The sequence below is a fragment of the Amia ocellicauda genome, chromosome 3 (genome assembly GCF_036373705.1).
Source record: "Amia ocellicauda isolate fAmiCal2 chromosome 3, fAmiCal2.hap1, whole genome shotgun sequence".
In the NCBI taxonomy this organism is placed as follows: domain Eukaryota; kingdom Metazoa; phylum Chordata; class Actinopteri; order Amiiformes; family Amiidae; genus Amia; species Amia ocellicauda.
In genome coordinates, this window is record NC_089852.1 from 52,700,816 (window position 1) to 52,723,458 (window position 22,643).

The window sequence follows — 22,643 nt, forward strand, 5'->3', positions numbered from 1 at the left end:
TTTAGGATGGTTTTGCAATATCTTCATTCTGTAAAGTTAGATGTGCCCAACTGCAATACATATGCTTACAAATGCAATTTTACCAATATTCTTGTTGTTTCAGCTCAGAAATGTCTTGGTTACTAGAGTTAGATGAATTGTAATGTTTTCTGTCAAATACACATGAAAACTCTTCACCAATGACACTGAATAGCATTAAGTATATTGTGGGTGCCAATCAGGCTTTGAGAAGCTTGATTAGCATGGTTTTGCAATATCTTCATTCTGTAAAGTTAGATGTGCTTACCTGCAATACATATGCTTACAAATGCAATTTTACCTGGAATCTTGGGGTTTCAGCTCAGAAATTATTTGGTTTCAAGAGTTTGATAAATTGTAATGTTCTCTTTCAAATACACTTGTAAACTCTTCACCAATGACAGAGATTGCACTTAAGTATAGTTTGGGAGCATATCAGGCCGAGGGAAGGATGTTTTGGATGGTTTCGCAATATCTTCATTCTGTAAAGTTAGCTGTGCTTCAACTGCAATGCATATGCTTTATAAATGCAATTTAACAACATTTCTTGATGTTTCTGTTCAGAACTGTCTAGGTTACTAGAGTTAGATGAATTGTAATGTTTTCTGTCAAATACACATGAAAACTCTTCACCAATGACACTGAATAGCATTATGTATATTGTTTGTGCATATCAGGCTAAGAGAAGCTTGTTTAGGATGGTTTTGCAATATCTTCATTCTGTAAAGTTAGATGTGCCCAACTGCAATACATATGCTTACAAATGCAATTTTACCAATATTCTTGTTGTTTCAGCTCAGAAATGTCTTGGTTACTAGAGTTTGATGAATTGTAATGTTTTCTGTCAAATACACTTGTAAACTCTTCACCAATGACAGATATTGCCCTTAAGTATAGTGTGGGAGCATATCAGTCCGAGGGAAGGATGTTTTGGGTGGATTTTCAATATCTTCATTCTGTAAAGTTAGATGTGCCCAACTGCATTGCATATGCTTACAAATGCAATTTTACCTATATTCTTGTTGTTTCAGCTCAGGAATGACTTGGTTACTAGAGTTAGATGAATTGTAATGTTTTCTGTCAAATACACTTGTAAACTCTTCACCAATGACAGATATTGCCCTTAAGTATATTTTGGGAGCATATCAGGCCAAGGGAAGGATGTTTTGGGTGGTTTTGCAATATCTTCATTCTGTAAAGTTAGATGTGCCCAACTGCATTACATATGCTTACAAATGCAATTTTACCTATATTCTTGTTGTCAGCTCAGAAATGACTTGGTTACTAGAGTTTGATGAATTGTAATGTTTTCTTGCAAATACTCTTGTAAACTCTTCACCAATGACAGAGATTGCCCTTAAGTATAGTTTGGGAGCATATCAGGCCGAGGGAAGGATGTTTTGGGTGGTTTTGCAATATCTTCATTCTGTAAAGTTAGATGTGCCCAACTGCATTACATATGCTTACAAAAGCAATTTTACCTATAATCTTGTTGTTTCAGCTCAGAAATGACTTGGTTACTAGAGTTTGATGAATCGTAATGTTTTCTGTCAAATACACTTGTAAACTCTTCACCAATGACAGATATTGCCCTTAAGTATAGTTTGGGAGCATATCAGGCCAAGGGAAGGATATTTTGGGAGGTTTTGCAATATCTTCATTCTGTAAAGTAAGATGTGCCCAACTGCATTAAATATGCTTACAAATGCAATTTTACCTATATTCTTGTTGTTTCAGCTCAGAATTGATTTGGTTAATAGAGTTTGATGAATTGTAATGTTTTCTTGCAAATACTCTTGTAAACTCTTCACCAATGACAGAGATTGCCCTTAAGTATAGTTTGGGAGCATATCAGGCCGAGGGAAGGATGTTTTGGGTGGTTTTGCAATATCTTCATTCTGTAAAGTTAGATGTGCCCAACTGCATTACATATGATTACAAATGCAATTTTACCTATATTCCTTTTGTTTCAGCTCAGAAATGACTTGGTTACTAGAGTATGATGAATTGTAATGTTTTCTTGCAAATACTCTTGTAAACTCTTCACCAATGACAGAGATTGCCCTTAAGTATAGTTTGGGAGCATATCAGGCCGAGGGAAGGATGTTTTGGGTGCTTTTGCAAATATCTTCATTCTGTAAAGTTAGATGTGCCCAACTGCATTACATATGCTTACAAATGCAATTTTACCAATATTCTTGTTGTTTCAGCTCAGAAATGACGGTTACTAGAGTTTGATGAATTGTAATGTTTTCTGTCAAATACACTTGTAAACTCTTCACCAATGACAGACATTGCCCTTAAGTATAGTTTGGGAGCATATCAGGCCAAGGGAAGGATGTTTTGGGTGGTTTTGCAATATCTTCATTCTGTAAAGTTAGATGTGCCCAACTGCATTACATATGCTTACAAATGCAATTTTACCTATATTCTTGTTGTTTCAGCTCAGAAATGACTTGGTTACTAGAGTTTGATGAATTGTAATGTTTTCTGTCAAATACACTTGTAAACTCTTCACCAATGACAGAGATTGCCCTTAAGTATAGTTTGGGAGCATATCAGGCCGAGGGAAGGATGTTTTGGGTGGTTTTGCAATATCTTCATTCTGTAAAGTTAGATGTGCCCAACTGCATTACATATGCTTACAAATGCAATTTTACCTATATTCTTGTTGTTTCAGCTCAGAAATGACTTGGTTACTAGAGTTTGATGAATTATAATGTTTTCTTGCAAATACTCTTGTAAACTCTTCACCAATGACAGAGATTGCCCTTAAGTATAGTTTGGGAGCATATCAGGCCGAGGGAAGGATGTTTTGGGTGGTTTTGCAATATCTTCATTCTGTAAAGTTAGATGTGCCCAACTGCATTACATATGCTTACAAATGCAATTTTACCTATATTCTTGTTGTTTCAGCTCAGAAATGACTTGGTTACTAGAGTTTGATGAATTGTAATGTTTTCTGTCAAATACACTTGTAAACTCTTCACCAATGACAGATATTGCCCATAAGTATAGTTTGGGAGCATATCAGGCCAAGGGAAGGATGTTTTGGGTGGTTTTGCAATATCTTCATTCTGTAAAGTAAGATGTGCCCAACTGCATTACATATGCTTATAAATGCAATTTTACCTATATTCTTGTTGTTTCAGCTCAGAAATGATTTGGTTAATAGAGTTTGATGAATTGTAATGTTTTCTTGCAAATACTCTTGTAAACTCTTCACCAATGACAGAGATTGCCCTTAAGTATAGTTTGGGAGCATATCAGGCCGAGGGAAGGATGTTTTGGGTGGTTTTGCAATATCTTCATTCTGTAAAGTTAGATGTGCCCAACTGCATTACATATGCTTACAAATGCAATTTTACCTATATTCTTGTTGTTTCAGCTCAGAAATGACTTGGTTACTAGAGTTTGATGAATTGTAATGTTTTCTGTCAAATACACATGAAAACTCTTTACCAATGACACTGAATAGCATTATGTATATTGTGGGTGCATATCAGGCTAAGAGAAGCTTGTTTAGGATGGTTTTGCAATATCTTCATTCTGTAAAGTTAGATGTGCCCAACTGCAATACATATGCTTACAAATGCAATTTTACCAATATTCTTGTTGTTTCAGCTCAGAAATGACTTGGTTACTAGAGTTTGATTAATTGTAATGTTTTCTGTCAAATACACTTGTAAACTCTTCACCAATGACAGATATTGCCCTTAAGTATAGTTTGGGAGCATATCAGGCCAAGGGAAGGATGTTTTGGGTGGTTTTGCAATATCTTCATTCTGTAAAGTTAGATGTGCCCAACTGCATTACATATGCTTACAAATGCAATTTTACCTATATTCTTGTTGTTTCAGCTCAGAAATGACTTGGTTACTAGAGTTTGATGAATTGTAATGTTTTCTTGCAAATACTCTTGTAAACTCTTCACCAATGACAGAGATTGCCCTTAAGTATAGTTTGGGAGCATATCAGGCCGAGGGAAGGATGTTTTGGGTGGTTTTTCAATATCTTCATTCTGTAAAGTTAGATGTGCCCAACTGCATTACATATGATTACAAATGCAATTTTACCTATATTCTTGTTGTTTCAGCTCAGAAATGACTTGGTTACTAGAGTTTGATGAATTGTAATGTTTTCTGTCAAATACACATGAAAACTCTTCACCAATGACACTGAATAGCATTAAGTATATTGTGGGTGCATATCAGGCTAAGAGAAGCTTGTTTAGGATGGTTTTGCAATATCTTCATTCTGTAAAGTTAGATGTGCCCAACTGCATTACATATGCTTACAAATGCAATTTTACCTATATTCTTGTTGTTTCAGCTCAGAAATGACTTGGTTACTAGAGTTTGATGAATTGTAATATTTTCTGTCAAATACACATAAAAACTCTTTACCAATGACACTGAATAGCATTATGTATATTGTGGGTGCATATCAGGCTAAGAGAAGCTTGTTTAGGATGGTTTTGCAATATCTTCATTCTGTGAAGTTAGATGTGCCCAACTGCAATACATATACATACAAATGCAATTTTACCTACATTCTTGTTGTTTCAGCTCAGAAATGACTTGGTTACTAGAGTTTGATGAATTGTAATGTTTTCTTGCAAATACTCTTGTAAACTCTTCACCAATGACAGAGATTGCCCTTAAGTATAGTTTGGGAGCATATCAGGCCAAGGGAAGGATGTTTTGGGTGGTTTTGCAATATCTTCATTCTGTAAAGTAAGATGTGCCCAACTGCATTACATATGCTTACAAATGCAATTTTACCTATATTCTTGTTGTTTCAGCTCAGAAATGATTTGGTTAATAGAGTTTGATGAATTGTAATGTTTTCTTGCAAATACTCTTGTAAACTCTTCACCAATGACAGAGATTGCCCTTAAGTATAGTTTGGGAGCATATCAGGCCGTGGGAAGGATGTTTTGGGTGGTTTTGCAATATCTTCATTCTGTAAAGTTAGATGTGCCCAACTGCATTACATATGCTTACAAATGCAATTTTACCTATATTCTTGTTGTTTCAGCTCAGAAATGACTTGGTTACTAGAGTTTGATGAATTGTAATGTTTTCTGTCAAATACACATGAAAACTCTTCACCAATGACACTGAATAGCATTATGTATATTGTGGGTGCATATCAGGCTAAGAGAAGCTTGTTTAGGATGGTTTTGCAATATCTTCATTCTGTAAAGTTAGATGTGCCCAACTGCAATACATATGCTTACAAATTCAATTTTACCAATATTCTTGTTGTTTCAGCTCAGAAATGACTTGGTTACTAGAGTTTGATTAATTGTAATGTTTTCTGTCAAATACACTTGTAAACTCTTCACCAATGACAGATATTGCCCTTAAGTATAGTTTGGGAGCATATCAGGCCAAGGGAAGGATGTTTTGGGTGGTTTTGCAATATCTTCATTCTGTAAAGTTAGATGTGCCCAACTGCATTACATATGCTTACAAATGCAATTTTACCTATATTCTTTTTGTTTCAGCTCAGAAATGACTTGGTTACTAGAGTTTGATGAATTGTAATGTTTTCTTGCAAATACTCTTGTAAACTCTTCACCAATGACAGAGATTGCACTTAAGTATAGTTTGGGAGCATATCAGGCCGAGGGAAGGATGTTTTGGCTGGTTTTGCAATATCTTCATTCTGTAAAGTTAGATGTGCCCAACTGCATTACATATGCTTACAAATGCAATTTTACCTATAATCTTGTTGTTTCAGCTCAGAAATGATTTGGTTACTAGAGTTTGATGAATTGTAATGTTTTCTGTCAAATACACATGAAAACTCTTCACCAATGACACTGAATAGCATTAAGTATATTGTGGGTGCATATCAGGCTAAGAGAAGTTTGTTTAGGATGGTTTTGCAATATCTTCATTCTGTAAAGTTAGATGTGCCCAACTGCATTACATATGCTTACAAATGCAATATTACCTATATTCTTGTTGTTTCAGCTCAGAAATGACTTGGTTACTAGAGTTTGATGAATTGTAATGTTTTCTGTCAAATACACATGAAAACTCTTTAACAATGACACTGAATAGCATTATGTATATTGTGGGTGCATATCAGGCTAAGAGAAGCTTGTTTATGATGGTTTTGCAATATCTTCATTCTGTAAAGTTAGATGTGCCCAACTGCATTACATATGGTTACAAATGCAATTTTACCTATTTTCTTGTTGTTTCAGCTCAGAAATGACTTGGTTACTAGAGTTTGATGAATTGTAATGTTTTCTTGCAAATACTCTTGTAAACTCTTCACCAATGACAGATATTGCCCTTAAGTATAGTTTGGGAGCATATCAGGCCAAGGGAAGGATGTTTTGGGTGGTTTTGCAATATCTTCATTCTGTAAAGTTAGATGTGCCCAACTGCATTACATATGCTTACAAATGCAATTTTACCTATATTCTTGTTGTTTCAGCTCAGAAATGACTTGGTTACTAGAGTATGATGAATTGTAATGTTTTCTTGCAAATACTCTTGTAAACTCTTCACCAATGACAGAGATTGCCCTTAAGTATAGTTTGGGAGCATATCAGGCCGAGGGAAGGATGTTTTGGGTGGTTTTGCAATATCTTCATTCTGTAAAGTTAGATGTGCCCAACTGCATTACATATGCTTACAAATGCAATTTTACCTATATTCTTGTTGTTTCAGCTCAGAAATGACTTGGTTACTAGAGTTTGATGAATTGTAATGTTTTCTGTCAAATACACTTGTAAACTCTTCACCAATGACAGAGAATGCCCTTAAGTATAGTTTGGGAGCATATCAGGCCAAGGGAAGGATGTTTTGGGTGGTTTTGCAATATCTTCATTCTGTAAAGTTAGATGTGCCCAACTGCATTACATATGCTTACAAATGCAATTTTACCTATATTCTTGTTGTTTCAGCTCAGAAATGATTTGGTTACTAGAGTTTGATGAATTGTAATGTTTTCTGTCAAATACACATGAAAACTCTGTACCAATGACACTGAATAGCATTAAGTATATTGTGGGTGCATATCAGGCTAAGAGAAGCTTGTTTAGGATGGTTTTGCAATATCTTCATTCTGTAAACTTAGATGTGCCCAACTGCATTACATATGCTTACAAATGCAATTTTACCTATATTCTTGTTGTTTCAGCTCAGAAATGACTTGGTTACTAGAGTTTGATGAATTGTAATGTTTTCTGTCAAATACACATGAAAACACTTTACCAATGACACTGAATAGCATTATGTATATTGTGGGTGCAAATCAGGCTAAGAGAAGCTTGTTTATGATGGTTTTGCAATATCTTCATTCTGTAAAGTTAGAAGTGCCCAACTGCATTACATATGCTTACAAATGCAATTTTACCTATATTCTTGTTGTTTCAGCTCAGAATTGACTTGGTTACTAGAGTTTGATGAATTATAATGTTTTCTGTCAAATACACTTGTAAACTCTTCACCAATGACAGATATTGCCCTTAAGTATATTTTGGGAGCATATCAGACCAAGGGAAGGATGTTTTGGGTGGTTTTGCAATATCTTCATTCTGTAAAGTTAGATGTGCCCAACTGCATTACATATGGTTACAAATGCAATTTTACCTATATTCTTGTTGTTTCAGCTCAGAAATGACTTGGTTACTAGAGTTTGATGAATTGTAATGTTTTCTTGCAAATACTCTTGTAAACTCTTCACCAATGACAGAGATTGCCCTTAAGTATAGTTTGGGAGCATATCAGGCCGAGGGAAGGATGTTTTGGGTGGTTTTGCAATATCTTCATTCTGTAAAGTTAGATGTGCCCAACTGCATTACATATGATTACAAATGCAATTTTACCTATATTCTTGTTGTTTCAGCTCAGAAATGACTTGGTTACTAGAGTTTGATGAATTGTAATGTTTTCTTGCAAATACTCTTGTAAACTCTTCACCAATGACAGAGATTGCCCTTAAGTATAGTTTGGGAGCATATCAGGCCGAGGGAATGATGTTTTGGGTGGTTTTGCAATATCTTCATTCTGTAAAGTTAGATGTGCCCAACTGCATTACATATGCTTACAAATGCAATTTTACCTATAATCTTGTTGTTTCAGCTCAGAAATGATTTGGTTACTAGAGTTTGATGAATTGTAATGTTTTCTGTCAAATACACATGAAAACTCTTCACCAGTGAAACTGAATAGCATTAAGTATATTGTGGGTGCATATCAGGCTAAGAGAAGCTTGTTTAGGATGGTTTTGCAATATCTTCATTCTGTAAAGTTAGATGTGCCCAACTGCATTACATATGCTTACAAATGCAATTTTACCTATATTCTTGTTGTTTCAGCTCAGAAATGACTTGGTTACTAGAGTTTGATGAATTGTAATGTTTTCTTGCAAATACTCTTGTAAACTCTTCACCAATGACAGAGATTGCCCTTAAGTATAGTTTGGGAGCATATCAGGCCGAGGGAAGGATGTTTTGGGTGGTTTTAAATATCTTCATTCTGTAAAGTTAGATGTGCCCAACTGCATTACATATGCTTACAAATGCAATTTTACCTATATTCTTGTTGTTTCAGCTCAGAAATGACTTGGTTACTAGAGTTTGATGAATTGTAATGTTTTCTGTCAAATACACATGAAAACTCTTTACCAATGACACTGAATAGCATTATGTATATTGTGGGTGCATATCAGGCTAAGAGAAGCTTGTTTATGATGGTTTTGCAATATCTTCATTCTGTAAAGTTTGATGTGCCCAACTGCATTACATATGCTTACAAATGCAATTTTACCTATATTCTTGTTGTTTCAGCTCAGAAATGACTTGGTTACTAGAGTTTGATGAATTATAATGTTTTCTGTCAAATACACTTGAAAACTCTTCAGCAATGACAGATATTGCCCTTAAGTATAGTTTGGGAGCATATCAGACCAAGGGAAGGATGTTTTGGGTGGTTTTGCAATATCTTCATTCTGTAAAGTTAGATGTGCCCAACTGCATTACATATGGTTACAAATGCAATTTTACCTATATTCTTGTTGTTTCAGCTCAGAAATGACTTGGTTACTAGAGTTTGATTAATTGTAATGTTTTCTTGCAAATACTCTTGTAAACTCTTCACCAATGACAGAGATTGCCCTTAAGTATAGTTTGGGAGCATATCAGGCCGAGGGAAGGATGTTTTGGGTGGTTTTGCAATATCTTCATTCTGTAAAGTTAGATGTGCCCAACTGCATTACATATGATTACAAATGCAATTTTACCTATATTCTTGTTGTTTCAGCTCAGAAATGACTTGGTTACTAGAGTTTGATTAATTGTAATGTTTTCTGTCAAATACACTTGTAAACTCTTCACCAATGACAGATATTGCCCTTAAGTATAGTTTGGGAGCATATCAGGCCAAGGGAAGGATGTTTTGGGTGGTTTTGCAATATCTTCATTCTGTAAAGTTAGATGTGCCCAACTGCATTACATATGCTTACAAATGCAATTTTACCTATATTCTTGTTGTTTCAGCTCAGAAATGACTTGGTTACTAGAGTTTGAAGAATTGTAATGTTTTCTGTCAAATACACTTGTAAACTCTTCACCAATGACAGATATTGCCCTTAAGTATAGTTTGGGAGCATATCAGGCCAAGGGAAGGATGTTTTGGGTGGTTTTGCAATATCTTCATTCTGTAAAGTTAGATGTGCCCAACTGCATTACATATGCTTACAAATGCAATTTTACCTATATTCTTGTTGTTTCAGCTCAGAAATGATTTGGTTACTAGAGTTTGATGAATTGTAATGTTTTCTGTCAAATACACATGAAAACTCTTCACCAATGACACTGAATAGCATTAAGTATATTGTGGGTGCATATCAGGCTAAGAGAAGCTTGTTTAGGATGGTTTTGCAATATCTTCATTCTGTAAAGTTAGATGTGCCCAACTGCATTACATATGCTTACAAATGCAATTTTAACTATATTCTTGTTGTTTCAGCTCAGAAATGACTTGGTTACTAGAGTTTGATGAATTGTAATGTTTTCTGTCAAATACACTTGTAAACTCTTCACCAATGACAGATATTGCCCTTAAGTATAGTTTGGGAGCATATCAGGCCAAGGGAAGGATGTTTTGGGTGGTTTTGCAATATCTTCATTCTGTAAAGTTAGATGTGCCCAACTGCATTACATATGCTTACAAATGCAATTTTACCTATATTCTTGTTGTTTCAGCTCAGAAATGACTTGGTTACTAGAGTTTGATGAATTATAATGTTTTCTTGCAAATACTCTTGTAAACTCTTCACCAATGACAGAGATTGCCCTTAAGTATAGTTTGGGAGCATATCAGGCCGAGGGAAGGATGTTTTGGGTGGTGTTGCAATATCTTCATTCTGTAAAGTTAGATGTGCCCAACTGCATTACATATGATTACAAATGCAATTTTACCTATATTCTTGTTGTTTCAGCTCAGAAATGACTTGGTTACTAGAGTTTGATGAATTGTAATGTTTTCTGTCAAATACACTTGTAAACTCTTCACCAATGACAGATATTGCCCTTAAGTATAGTTTGGGAGCATATCAGGCCAAGGGAAGGATGTTTTGGGTGGTTTTGCAATATCTTCATTCTGTAAAGTTAGATGTGCCCAACTGCATTACATATGCTTACAAATGCAATTTTACCTATATTCTTGTTGTTTCAGCTCAGAAATGACTTGGTTACTAGAGTTTGATGAATTGTAATGTTTTCTGTCAAATACACTTGTAAACTCTTTACCAATGACACTGAATGGCATTATGTATATTGTGGGTGCATATCAGGCTAAGAGAAGCTTGTTTAGGATGGTTTTGCAATATCTTCATTCTGTGAAGATAGATGTGCCCAACTGCATTACATATGATTACAAATGCAATTTTACCTATATTCTTGTTGTTTCAGCTCAGAAATGACTTGTTTACTAGAGTTTGATGAATTGTAATGTTTTCTTGCAAATACTCTTGTAAACTCTTCACCAATGACAGAGATTGCCCTTAAGTATAGTTTGGGAGCATATCAGGCCGAGGGAAGGATGTTTTGGGTGGTTTTGCAATATCTTCATTCTGTAAAGTTAGATGTGCCCAACTGCATTACATATGCTTACAAATGCAATTTTACCTATATTCTTGTTGTTTCAGCTCAGAAATGACTTGGTTACTAGAGTTTGATGAATTGTAATGTTTTCTGTCAAATACACTTGTAAACTCTTTACCAATGACACTGAATGGCATTATGTATATTGTGGGTGCATATCAGGCTAAGAGAAGCTTGTTTAGGATGGTTTTGCAATATCTTCATTCTGTGAAGATAGATGTGCCCAACTGCATTACATATGATTACAAATGCAATTTTACCTATATTCTTGTTGTTTCAGCTCAGAAATGACTTGTTTACTAGAGTTTGATGAATTGTAATGTTTTCTTGCAAATACTCTTGTAAACTCTTCACCAATGACAGAGATTGCCCTTAAGTATAGTTTGGGAGCATATCAGGCCGAGGGAAGGATGTTTTGGGTGGTTTTGCAATATCTTCATTCTGTAAAGTTAGATGTGCCCAACTGCATTACATATGCTTACAAATGCAATTTTACCTATATTCTTGTTGTTTCAGCTCAGAAATGACTTGGTTACTAGAGTTTGATGAATTGTAATGTTTTCTGTCAAATACACATGAAAACTCTTTACCAATGACACTGAATAGCATTATGTATATTGTGGGTGCATATCAGGCTAAGAGAAGCTTGTTTATGATGGTTTTGCAATATCTTCATTCTGTAAAGTTTGATGTGCCCAACTGCATTACATATGCTTACAAATGCAATTTTACCTATATTCTTGTTGTTTCAGCTCAGAAATGACTTGGTTACTAGAGTTTGATGAATTATAATGTTTTCTGTCAAATACACTTGAAAACTCTTCAGCAATGACAGATATTGCCCTTAAGTATAGTTTGGGAGCATATCAGACCAAGGGAAGGATGTTTTGGGTGGTTTTGCAATATCTTCATTCTGTAAAGTTAGATGTGCCCAACTGCATTACATATGGTTACAAATGCAATTTTACCTATATTCTTGTTGTTTCAGCTCAGAAATGACTTGGTTACTAGAGTTTGATTAATTGTAATGTTTTCTTGCAAATACTCTTGTAAACTCTTCACCAATGACAGAGATTGCCCTTAAGTATAGTTTGGGAGCATATCAGGCCGAGGGAAGGATGTTTTGGGTGGTTTTGCAATATCTTCATTCTGTAAAGTTAGATGTGCCCAACTGCATTACATATGATTACAAATGCAATTTTACCTATATTCTTGTTGTTTCAGCTCAGAAATGACTTGGTTACTAGAGTTTGATTAATTGTAATGTTTTCTGTCAAATACACTTGTAAACTCTTCACCAATGACAGATATTGCCCTTAAGTATAGTTTGGGAGCATATCAGGCCAAGGGAAGGATGTTTTGGGTGGTTTTGCAATATCTTCATTCTGTAAAGTTAGATGTGCCCAACTGCATTACATATGCTTACAAATGCAATTTTACCTATATTCTTGTTGTTTCAGCTCAGAAATGACTTGGTTACTAGAGTTTGATGAATTGTAATGTTTTCTTGCAAATACTCTTGTAAACTCTTCACCAATGACAGAGATTGGCCATAAGTATAGTTTGGGAGCATATCAGGCCGAGGGAAGGATGTTTTGGGTGGTTTTGCAATATCTTCATTCTGTAAAGTTAGATGTGCCCAACTGCATTACATATGCTTACAAATGCAATTTTACCTATAATCTTGTTGTTTCAGCTCAGAAATGATTTGGTTACTAGAGTTTGATGAATTGTAATGTTTTCTGTCAAATACACATGAAAACTCTTCACAAATGACACTGAAAAGCATTAAGTATATTGTGGGTGCATATCAGGCTAATAGAAGCTTGTTTAGGATGGTTTTGCAATATCTTCATTCTGTAAAGTTAGATGTGCCCAACTGCATTACATATGCTTACAAATGCAATTTTACCTATATTCTTGTTGTTTCAGCTCAGAAATGACTTGGTTACTAGAGTTTGATGAATTGTAATGTTTTCTGTCAAATACACATGAAAAGTCTTTACCAATGACACTGAATAGCATTATGTATATTGTGGGTGCATATCAGGCTAAGAGAAGCTTGTTTAGGATGGTTTTGCAATATCTTCATTCTGTGAAGATAGATGTGCCCAACTGCATTACATATGATTACAAATGCAATTTTACCTATATTCTTGTTGTTTCAGCTCAGAAATGACTTGGTTACTAGAGTTTGATGAATTGTAATGTTTTCTTGCAAATACTCTTGTAAACTCTTCACCAATGACAGAGATTGCCCTTAAGTATAGTTTGGGAGCATATCAGGCTGAGGGAAGGATGTTTTGGGTGGTTTTGCAATATCTTCATTCTGTAAAGTTAGATGTGCCCAACTGCTATACATATGCTTACAAATGCAATTTTACCTATATTCTTGTTGTTTCAGCTCAGAAATGACTTGGTTAATAAAGAGTTTTCATGTGAATTTGACAGAAAACATTACAATTCATCAAACTCTAGTAACCAAGTAATTTCTGAGCTGAAACAACAAGAATATAGGTAAAATTGCATTTGTAAGCATATGTAATGCAGTTGGGCACATCTAACTTTACAGAATGAAGATATTGCAAAACCATCCTAAACAAGCTTCTCTTAGCCTGATATGCACCCACAATATACATAATGCTATTCAGTGTCATTGGTAAAGAGTTTTCATGTGTATTTGACAGAAAACATTACAATTCATCAAACTCTAGTAACCAAGTCATTTCTGAGCTGAAACAACAAGAATATAGGTAAAATTGCATTTGTAATAGGTAAAATTGCATTTGTAAGCATATGTATTGCAGTTGGGCACATCTAACTTTACAGAATGAAGATATTGTAAAACCACCCAAAACATCCTTCCCTTGGCCTGATATGCTCCCACAATATACATAATGCTATTCAGTGTCATTGGTGAAGAGTTTACAAGTGTATTTGACAGAAAACATTACAATTCATCAAACTTTAGTAACCAAGTCATTTCTGAGCTGAAACAACAAGAATATAGGTAAAATTGCATTTGTAAGCATATGTAATGCAGTTGGGCACATCTAACTTTACAGATGGAAGATATTGCAAAACCATCCTAAACAAGCTTCTCTTAGCCTGATATGCACCCACAATATACATAATGCTATTCAGTGTCATTGGTAAAGAGTTTTCATGTGTATTTGACAGAAAACATTACAATTCATCAAACTCTAGTAACCAAGTCATCTCTGAGCTGAAACAACAAGAATATAGGTAACATTGCATTTGTAAGCATATGTAATGCAGTTGGGCACATCTAACTTTACAGAATGAAGATATTGCAAAACCACCCAAAACATCCTTCCCTTGGCCTGATATGCTCCCAAACTATACTTAAGGGCAATATCTGTCATTGGTGAAGAGTTTACAAGTGTATTTGACAGAAAACATTACAATTCATCAAACTTTAGTAACCAAGTCATTTCTGAGCTGAAACAACAAGAATATAGGTAAAATTGCATTTGTAAGCATATGTAATGCAGTTGGGCACATCTAACTTTGCAGAATGAAGATATTGCAAAACCACCCAAAACATCCTTCCCTTGGCCTGATATGCTCCCAAACTATACTTAAGGGCAATATCTGTCATTGGTGAAGAGTTTACAAGTGTATTTGACAGAAAACATTACAATTCATCAAACTTTAGTAACCAAGTCATTTCTGAGCTGAAACAACAAGAATATAGGTAAAATTGCATTTGTAAGCATATGTAATGCAGTTGGGCACATCTAACTTTACAGAATGAAGATATTGCAAAACCACCCAAAACATCCTTCCCTTGGCCTGATATGCTCCCAAACTATACTTAAGGGCAATATCTGTCATTGGTGAAGAGTTTACAAGTGTATTTGACAGAAAACATTACAATTCATCAAACTTTAGTAACCAAGTCATTTCTGAGCTGAAACAACAAGAATATTGGTAAAATTGCATTTGTAAGCATATGTATTGCAGTTGGGCACATCTAACTTTACAGAATGAAGATATTGCAAAACCATCCTAAACAAGCTTCTCTTAGCCTGATATGCACCCACAATATACATAATGCTATTCAGTGTCATTGGTAAAGAGTTTTCATGTGTATTTGACAGAAAACATTACAATTAATCAAACTCTAGTAACCAAGTCATTTCTGAGCTGAAACAACAAGAATATAGGTAAAATTGCATTTGTAAGCATATGTATTGCAGTTGGGCACATCTAACTTTACAGAATGAAGATATTGTAAAACCACCCAAAACATCCTTCCCTTGGCCTGATATGCTCCCAAACTATATTTAAGGGCAATATCTGTCATTGGTGAAGAGTTTACAAGTGTATTTGACAGAAAACATTACAATTCATCAAACTTTAGTAACCAAGTCATTTCTGAGCTGAAACAACAAGAATATAGGTAAAATTGCATTTGTAAGCATATGTAATGCAGTTGGGCACATCTAACTTTACAGAATGAAGATATTGCAAAACCACCCAAAACATCCTTCCCTTGGCCTGATATGCTCCCAAACTATACTTAAGGGCAATATCTGTCATTGGTGAAGAGTTTACAAGTGTATTTGACAGAAAACATTACAATTCATCAAACTTTAGTAACCAAGTCATTTCTGAGCTGAAACAACAAGAATATAGGTAAAATTGCATTTGTAAGCATATGTAATGCAGTTGGGCACATCTAACTTTACAGAATGAAGATATTGCAAAACCACCCAAAACATCCTTCCCTTGGCCTGATATGCTCCCAAACTATACTTAAGGGCAATATCTGTCATTGGTGAAGAGTTTACAAGTGTATTTGACAGAAAACATTACAATTCATCAAACTCTAGTAACCAAGTCATTTCTGAGCTGAAACAACAAAAATATAGGTAAAATTGCATTTGTAAGCATATGTATTGCAGTTGGGCACATCTAACTTTACAGAATGAAGATATTGCAAAACCACCCAAAACATCCTTCCCTTGGCCTGATATGCTCCCAAACTATACTTAAGGGCAATATCTGTCATTGGTGAGGAGTTTACAAGAGTATTTGCAAGAAAACATTACAATTCATCAAACTTCAGTAACCAAGTCATTTCTGAGCTAAAACAACAAGAATATAGGTTAAATTGCATTTGTAAGCATATGTAATGCAGTTGGGCACATCTAACTTTACAGAATGAAGATATTGCAAAACCACCTAAAACAACCTTCCCTTGGCCTGATATGCTCCCAAACTATACTTAAGGGCAATATCTGTCATTGGTGAAGAGTTTACAAGTGTATTTGACAGAAAACATTACAATTCATCAAACTTTAGTAACCAAGTCATTTCTGAGCTGAAACAACAAGAATATTGGTAAAATTGCATTTGTAAGCATATGTATTGCAGTTGGGCACATCTAACTTTACAGAATGAAGATATTGCAAAACCATCCTAAACAAGCTTCTCTTAGCCTGATATGCACCCTCAATATACATAATGCTTTTCAGTGTCATTGGTAAAGAGTTTTCATGTGTATTTGACAGAAAACATTACAATTCATCAAACTCTAGTAACCAAGTCATTTCTGAGCTGAAACAACAAGAATATAGGTAAAATTGCATTTGTAAGCATATGTAATGCAGTTGGGCACATCTAACTTTACAGATGGAAGATATTGCAAAACCATCCTAAACAAGCTTCTCTTAGCCTGATATGCACCCACAATATACATAATGCTATTCAGTGTCATTGGTGAAGAGTTTTCATGTGTATTTGACAGAAAACATTACAATTCATCAAACTCTAGTAACCAAGTAATCTCTGAGCTGAAACAACAAGAATATAGGTAAAATTGCATTTGTAAGCATATGTAATGCAGTTGGGCACATCTAACTTTACAGAATGAAGATATTGCAAAACCACCCAAAACATCCTTCCCTTGGCCTGATATGCTCCCAAACTATACTTAAGGGCAATATCTGTCATTGGTGAAGAGTTTACAAGTGTATTTGACAGAAAACATTACAATTCATCAAACTTTAGTAACCAAGTCATTTCTGAGCTTAAACAACAAGAATATAGGTAAAATTGCATTTGTAAGCATATGTAATGCAGTTGGGCACATCTAACTTTGCAGAATGAAGATTTTGCAAAACCACCCAAAACATCCTTCCCTTGGCCTGATATGCTCCCAAACTATACTTAAGGGCAATATCTGTCATTGGTGAAGAGTTTACAAGTGTATTTGACAGAAAACATTACAATTCATCAAACTTTAGTAACCAAGTCATTTCTGAGCTGAAACAACAAGAATATAGGTAAAATTGCATTTGTAAGCATATGTAATGCAGTTGGGCACATCTAACTTTACAGAATGAAGATATTGCAAAACCACCCAAAACATCCTTCCCTTGGCCTGATATGCTCCCAAACTATACTTAAGGGCAATATCTGTCATTGGTGAAGAGTTTACAAGTGTATTTGACAGAAAACATTACAATTCATCAAACTTTAGTAACCAAGTCATTTCTGAGCTGAAACAACAAGAATATTGGTAAAATTGCATTTGTAAGCATATGTATTGCAGTTGGGCACATCTAACTTTACAGAATGAAGATATTGCAAAACCATCCAAAACAAGCTTCTCTTAGCCTGATATGCACCCACAATATACATAATGCTATTCAGTGTCATTGGTAAAGAGTTTTCATGTGTATTTGACAGAAAACATTACAATTCATCAAACTTCAGTAACCAAGTCATTTCTGAGCTGAAACAACAAGAATATAGGTTAAATTGCATTTGTAAGCATATGTAATGCAGTTGGGCACATCTAACTTTACAGAGTGAAGATATTGCAAAACCACCCAAAACATCCTTCCCTTGGCCTGATATGCTCCCAAACTATACTTAAGGGCAATATCTGTCATTGGTGAAGAGTTTACAAGTGTATTTGACAGAAAACATTACAATTCATCAAACTTTAGTAACCAAGTCATTTCTGAGCTGAAACAACAAGAATATTGGTAAAATAGCATTTGTAAGCATATGTATTGCAGTTGGGCACATCTAACTTTACAGAATGAAGATATTGCAAAACCATCCTAAACAAGCTTCTCTTAGCCTGATATGCACCCTCAATATACATAATGCTTTTCAGTGTCATTGGTAAAGAGTTTTCATGTGTATTTGACAGAAAACATTACAATTCATCAAACTCTAGTAACCAAGTCATTTCTGAGCTGAAACAACAAGAATATAGGTAAAATTGCATTTGTAAGCATATGTAATGCAGTTGGGCACATCTAACTTTACAGATGGAAGATATTGCAATACCATCCTAAACAAGCTTCTCTTAGCCTGATATGCACCCACAATATACATAATGCTATTCAGTGTCATTGGTAAAGAGTTTTCATGTGTATTTGACAGAAAACATTACAATTCATCAAACTCTAGTAACCAAGTCATCTCTGAGCTGAAACAACAAGAATATAGGTAAAATTGCATTTGTAAGCATATGTAATGCAGTTGGGCACATCTAACTTTACAGAATGAAGATATTGCAAAACCACCCAAAACATCCTTCCCTTGTCCTGATATGCTCCCAAACTATACTTAAGGGCAATATCTGTCATTGGTGAAGAGTTTACAAGTGTATTTGACAGAAAACATTACAATTCATCAAACTTTAGTAACCAAGTCATTTCTGAGCTGAAACAACAAGAATATAGGTAAAATTGCATTTGTAAGCATATGTAATGCAGTTGGGCACATCTAAGTTTACAGAATGAAGATATTGCAAAACCACCCAAAACATCCTTCCCTTGGCCTGATATGCTCCCAAACTATACTTAAGGGCAATATCTGTCATTGGTGAAGAGTTTACAAGTGTATTTGACAGAAAACATTACAATTCATCAAACTTTAGTAACCAAGTCATTTCTGAGCTGAAACAACAAGAATATTGGTAAAATTGCATTTGTAAGCATATGTATTGCAGTTGGGCACATCTAACTTTACAGAATGAAGATATTGCAAAACCATCCTAAACAAGCTTCTCTTAGCCTGATATGCACCCACAATATACATAATGCTATTCAGTGTCATTGGTAAAGAGTTTTCATGTGTATTTGACAGAAAACATTACAATTCATCAAACTCTAGTAACCAAGTCATTTCTGAGCTGAAACAACAAGAATATAGGTAAAATTGCATTTGTAAGCATATGTATTGCAGTTGGGCACATCTAACTTTACAGAATGAAGATATTGTAAAACCACCCAAAACATCCTTCCCTTGGCCTGATATGCTCCCAAACTATATTTAAGGGCAATATCTGTCATTGGTGAAGAGTTTACAAGTGTATTTGACAGAAAACATTACAATTCATCAAACTTTAGTAACCAAGTCATTTCTGAGCTGAAACAACAAGAATATAGGTAAAATTGCATTTGTAAGCATATGTAATGCAGTTGGGCACATCTAACTTTACAGAATGAAGATATTGCAAAACCACCCAAAACATCCTTCCCTTGGCCTGATATGCTCCCAAACTATACTTAAGGGCAATATCTGTCATTGGTGAAGAGTTTACAAGTGTATTTGACAGAAAACATTACAATTCATCAAACTTTAGTAACCAAGTCATTTCTGAGCTGAAACAACAAGAATATAGGTAAAATTGCATTTGTAAGCATATGTAATGCAGTTGGGCACATCTAACTTTACACAATGAAGATATTGCAAAACCACCCAAAACATCCTTCCCTTGGCCTGATATGCTCCCAAACTATACTTAAGGGCAATATCTGTCATTGGTGAAGAGTTTACAAGTGTATTTGACAGAAAACATTACAATTCATCAAACTCTAGTAACCAAGTCATTTCTGAGCTGAAACAACAAGAATATAGGTAAAATTGCATTTGTAAGCATATGTATTGCAGTTGGGCACATCTAACTTTACAGAATGAAGATATTGCAAAACCACCCAAAACATCCTTCCCTTGGCCTGATATGCTCCCAAACTATACTTAAGGGCAATATCTGTCATTGGTGAAGAGTTTACAAGTGTATTTGACAGAAAACATTACAATTCATCAAACTTTAGAAACCAAGTCATTTCTGAGCTGAAACAACAAGAATATAGGTAAAATTGCATTTGTAAGCATATGTATTGCAGTTGGGCATATCTAACTTTACAGAATGAAGATATTGCAAAACCACCAAAAACATCCTTCCCTTGGCCTGATATGCTCCCAAACTATACTTAAGGGCAATATCTGTCATTGGTGAAGAGTTTACAAGTGTATTTGACAGAAAACATTACAATTCATCAAACTCTAGTAACCAAGTCATTTCTGAGCTGAAACAACAAGAATATTGGTAAAATTGCATTTGTAAGCATATGTATTGCAGTTGGGCACATCTAACTTTACAGAATGAAGATATTGCAAAACCATCCTAAACAAGCTTCTCTTAGCCTGATATGCACCCTCAATATACATAATGCTTTTCAGTGTCATTGGTAAAGAGTTTTCATGTGTATTTGACAGAAAACATTACAATTCATCAAACTCTAGTAACCAAGTCATTTCTGAGCTGAAACAACAAGAATATAGGTAAAATTGCATTTGTAAGCATATGTAATGCAGTTGGGCACATCTAACTTTACAGATGGAAGATATTGCAAAACCATCCTAAACAAGCTTCTCTTAGCCTGATATGCACCCACAATATACATAATGCTATTCAGTGTCATTGGTAAAGAGTTTTCATGTGTATTTGACAGAAAACATTACAATTCATCAAACTCTAGTAACCAAGTCATCTCTGAGCTGAAACAACAAGAATATAGGTAAAATTGCATTTGTAAGCATATGTAATGCAGTTGGGCACATCTAACTTTACAGAATGAAGATATTGCAAAACCACCCGAAACATCCTTCCCTTGGCCTGATATGCTCCCAAACTATACTTAAGGGCAATATCTGTCATTGGTGAAGAGTTTACAAGTGTATTTGACAGAAAACATTACAATTCATCAAACTTTAGTAACCAAGTCATTTCTGAGCTTAAACAACAAGAATATAGGTAAAATTGCATTTGTAAGCATATGTAATGCAGTTGGGCACATCTAACTTTGCAGAATGAAGATATTGCAAAACCACCCAAAACATCCTTCCCTTGGCCTGATATGCTCCCAAACTATACTTAAGGGCAATATCTGTCATTGGTGAAGAGTTTACAAGTGTATTTGACAGAAAACATTACAATTCATCAAACTTTAGTAACCAAGTCATTTCTGAGCTGAAACAACAAGAATATAGGTAAAATTGCATTTGTAAGCATATGTAATGCAGTTGGGCACATCTAACTTTACAGAATGAAGATATTGCAAAACCACCCAAAACATCCTTCCCTTGCCCTGATATGCTCCCAAACTATACTTAAGGGCAATATCTGTCATTGGTAAAGAGTTTTCATGTGTATTTGACAGAAAACATTACAATTCATCAAACTCTAGTAACCAAGTCATTTCTGAGCTGAAACAACAAGAATATAGGTAAAATTGCATTTGTAAGCATATGTTTTGCAGTTGGGCACATCTAACTTTACAGAATGAAGATATTGTAAAACCACCCAAAACATCCTTCCCTTGGCCTGATATGCTCCCAAACTATATTTAAGGGCAATATCTGTCATTGGTGAAGAGTTTACAAGTGTATTTGACAGAAAACATTACAATTCATCAAACTTTAGTAACCAAGTCATTTCTGAGCTGAAACAACAAGAATATAGGTAAAATTGCATTTGTAAGCATATGTAATGCAGTTGGGCACATCTAACTTTACATAATGAAGATATTGCAAAACCACCCAAAACATCCTTCCCTTGGCCTGATATGCTCCCAAACTATACTTAAGGGCAATATCTGTCATTGGTGAAGAGTTTACAAGTGTATTTGACAGAAAACATTACAATTCATCAAACTTTAGTAACCAAGTCATTTCTGAGCTGAAACAACAAGAATATAGGTAAAATTGCATTTGTAAGCATATGTAATGCAGTTGGGCACATCTAACTTTACAGAATGAAGATATTGCAAAACCACCCAAAACATCCTTCCCTTGGCCTGATATGCTCCCAAACTATACTTAAGGGCAATATCTGTCATTGGTGAAGAGTTTACAAGTGTATTTGACAGAAAACATTACAATTCATCAAACTCTAGTAACCAAGTCATTTCTGAGCTGAAACAACAAGAATATAGGTAAAATTGCATTTGTAAGCATATGTATTGCAGTTGGGCACATCTAACTTTACAGAATGAAGATATTGCAAAACCACCCAAAACATCCTTCCCTTGGCCTGATATGCTCCCAAACTATACTTAAGGGCAATATCTGTCATTGGTGAAGAGTTTACAAGTGTATTTGACAGAAAACATTACAATTCATCAAACTTTAGTAACCAAGTCATTTCTGAGCTGAAACA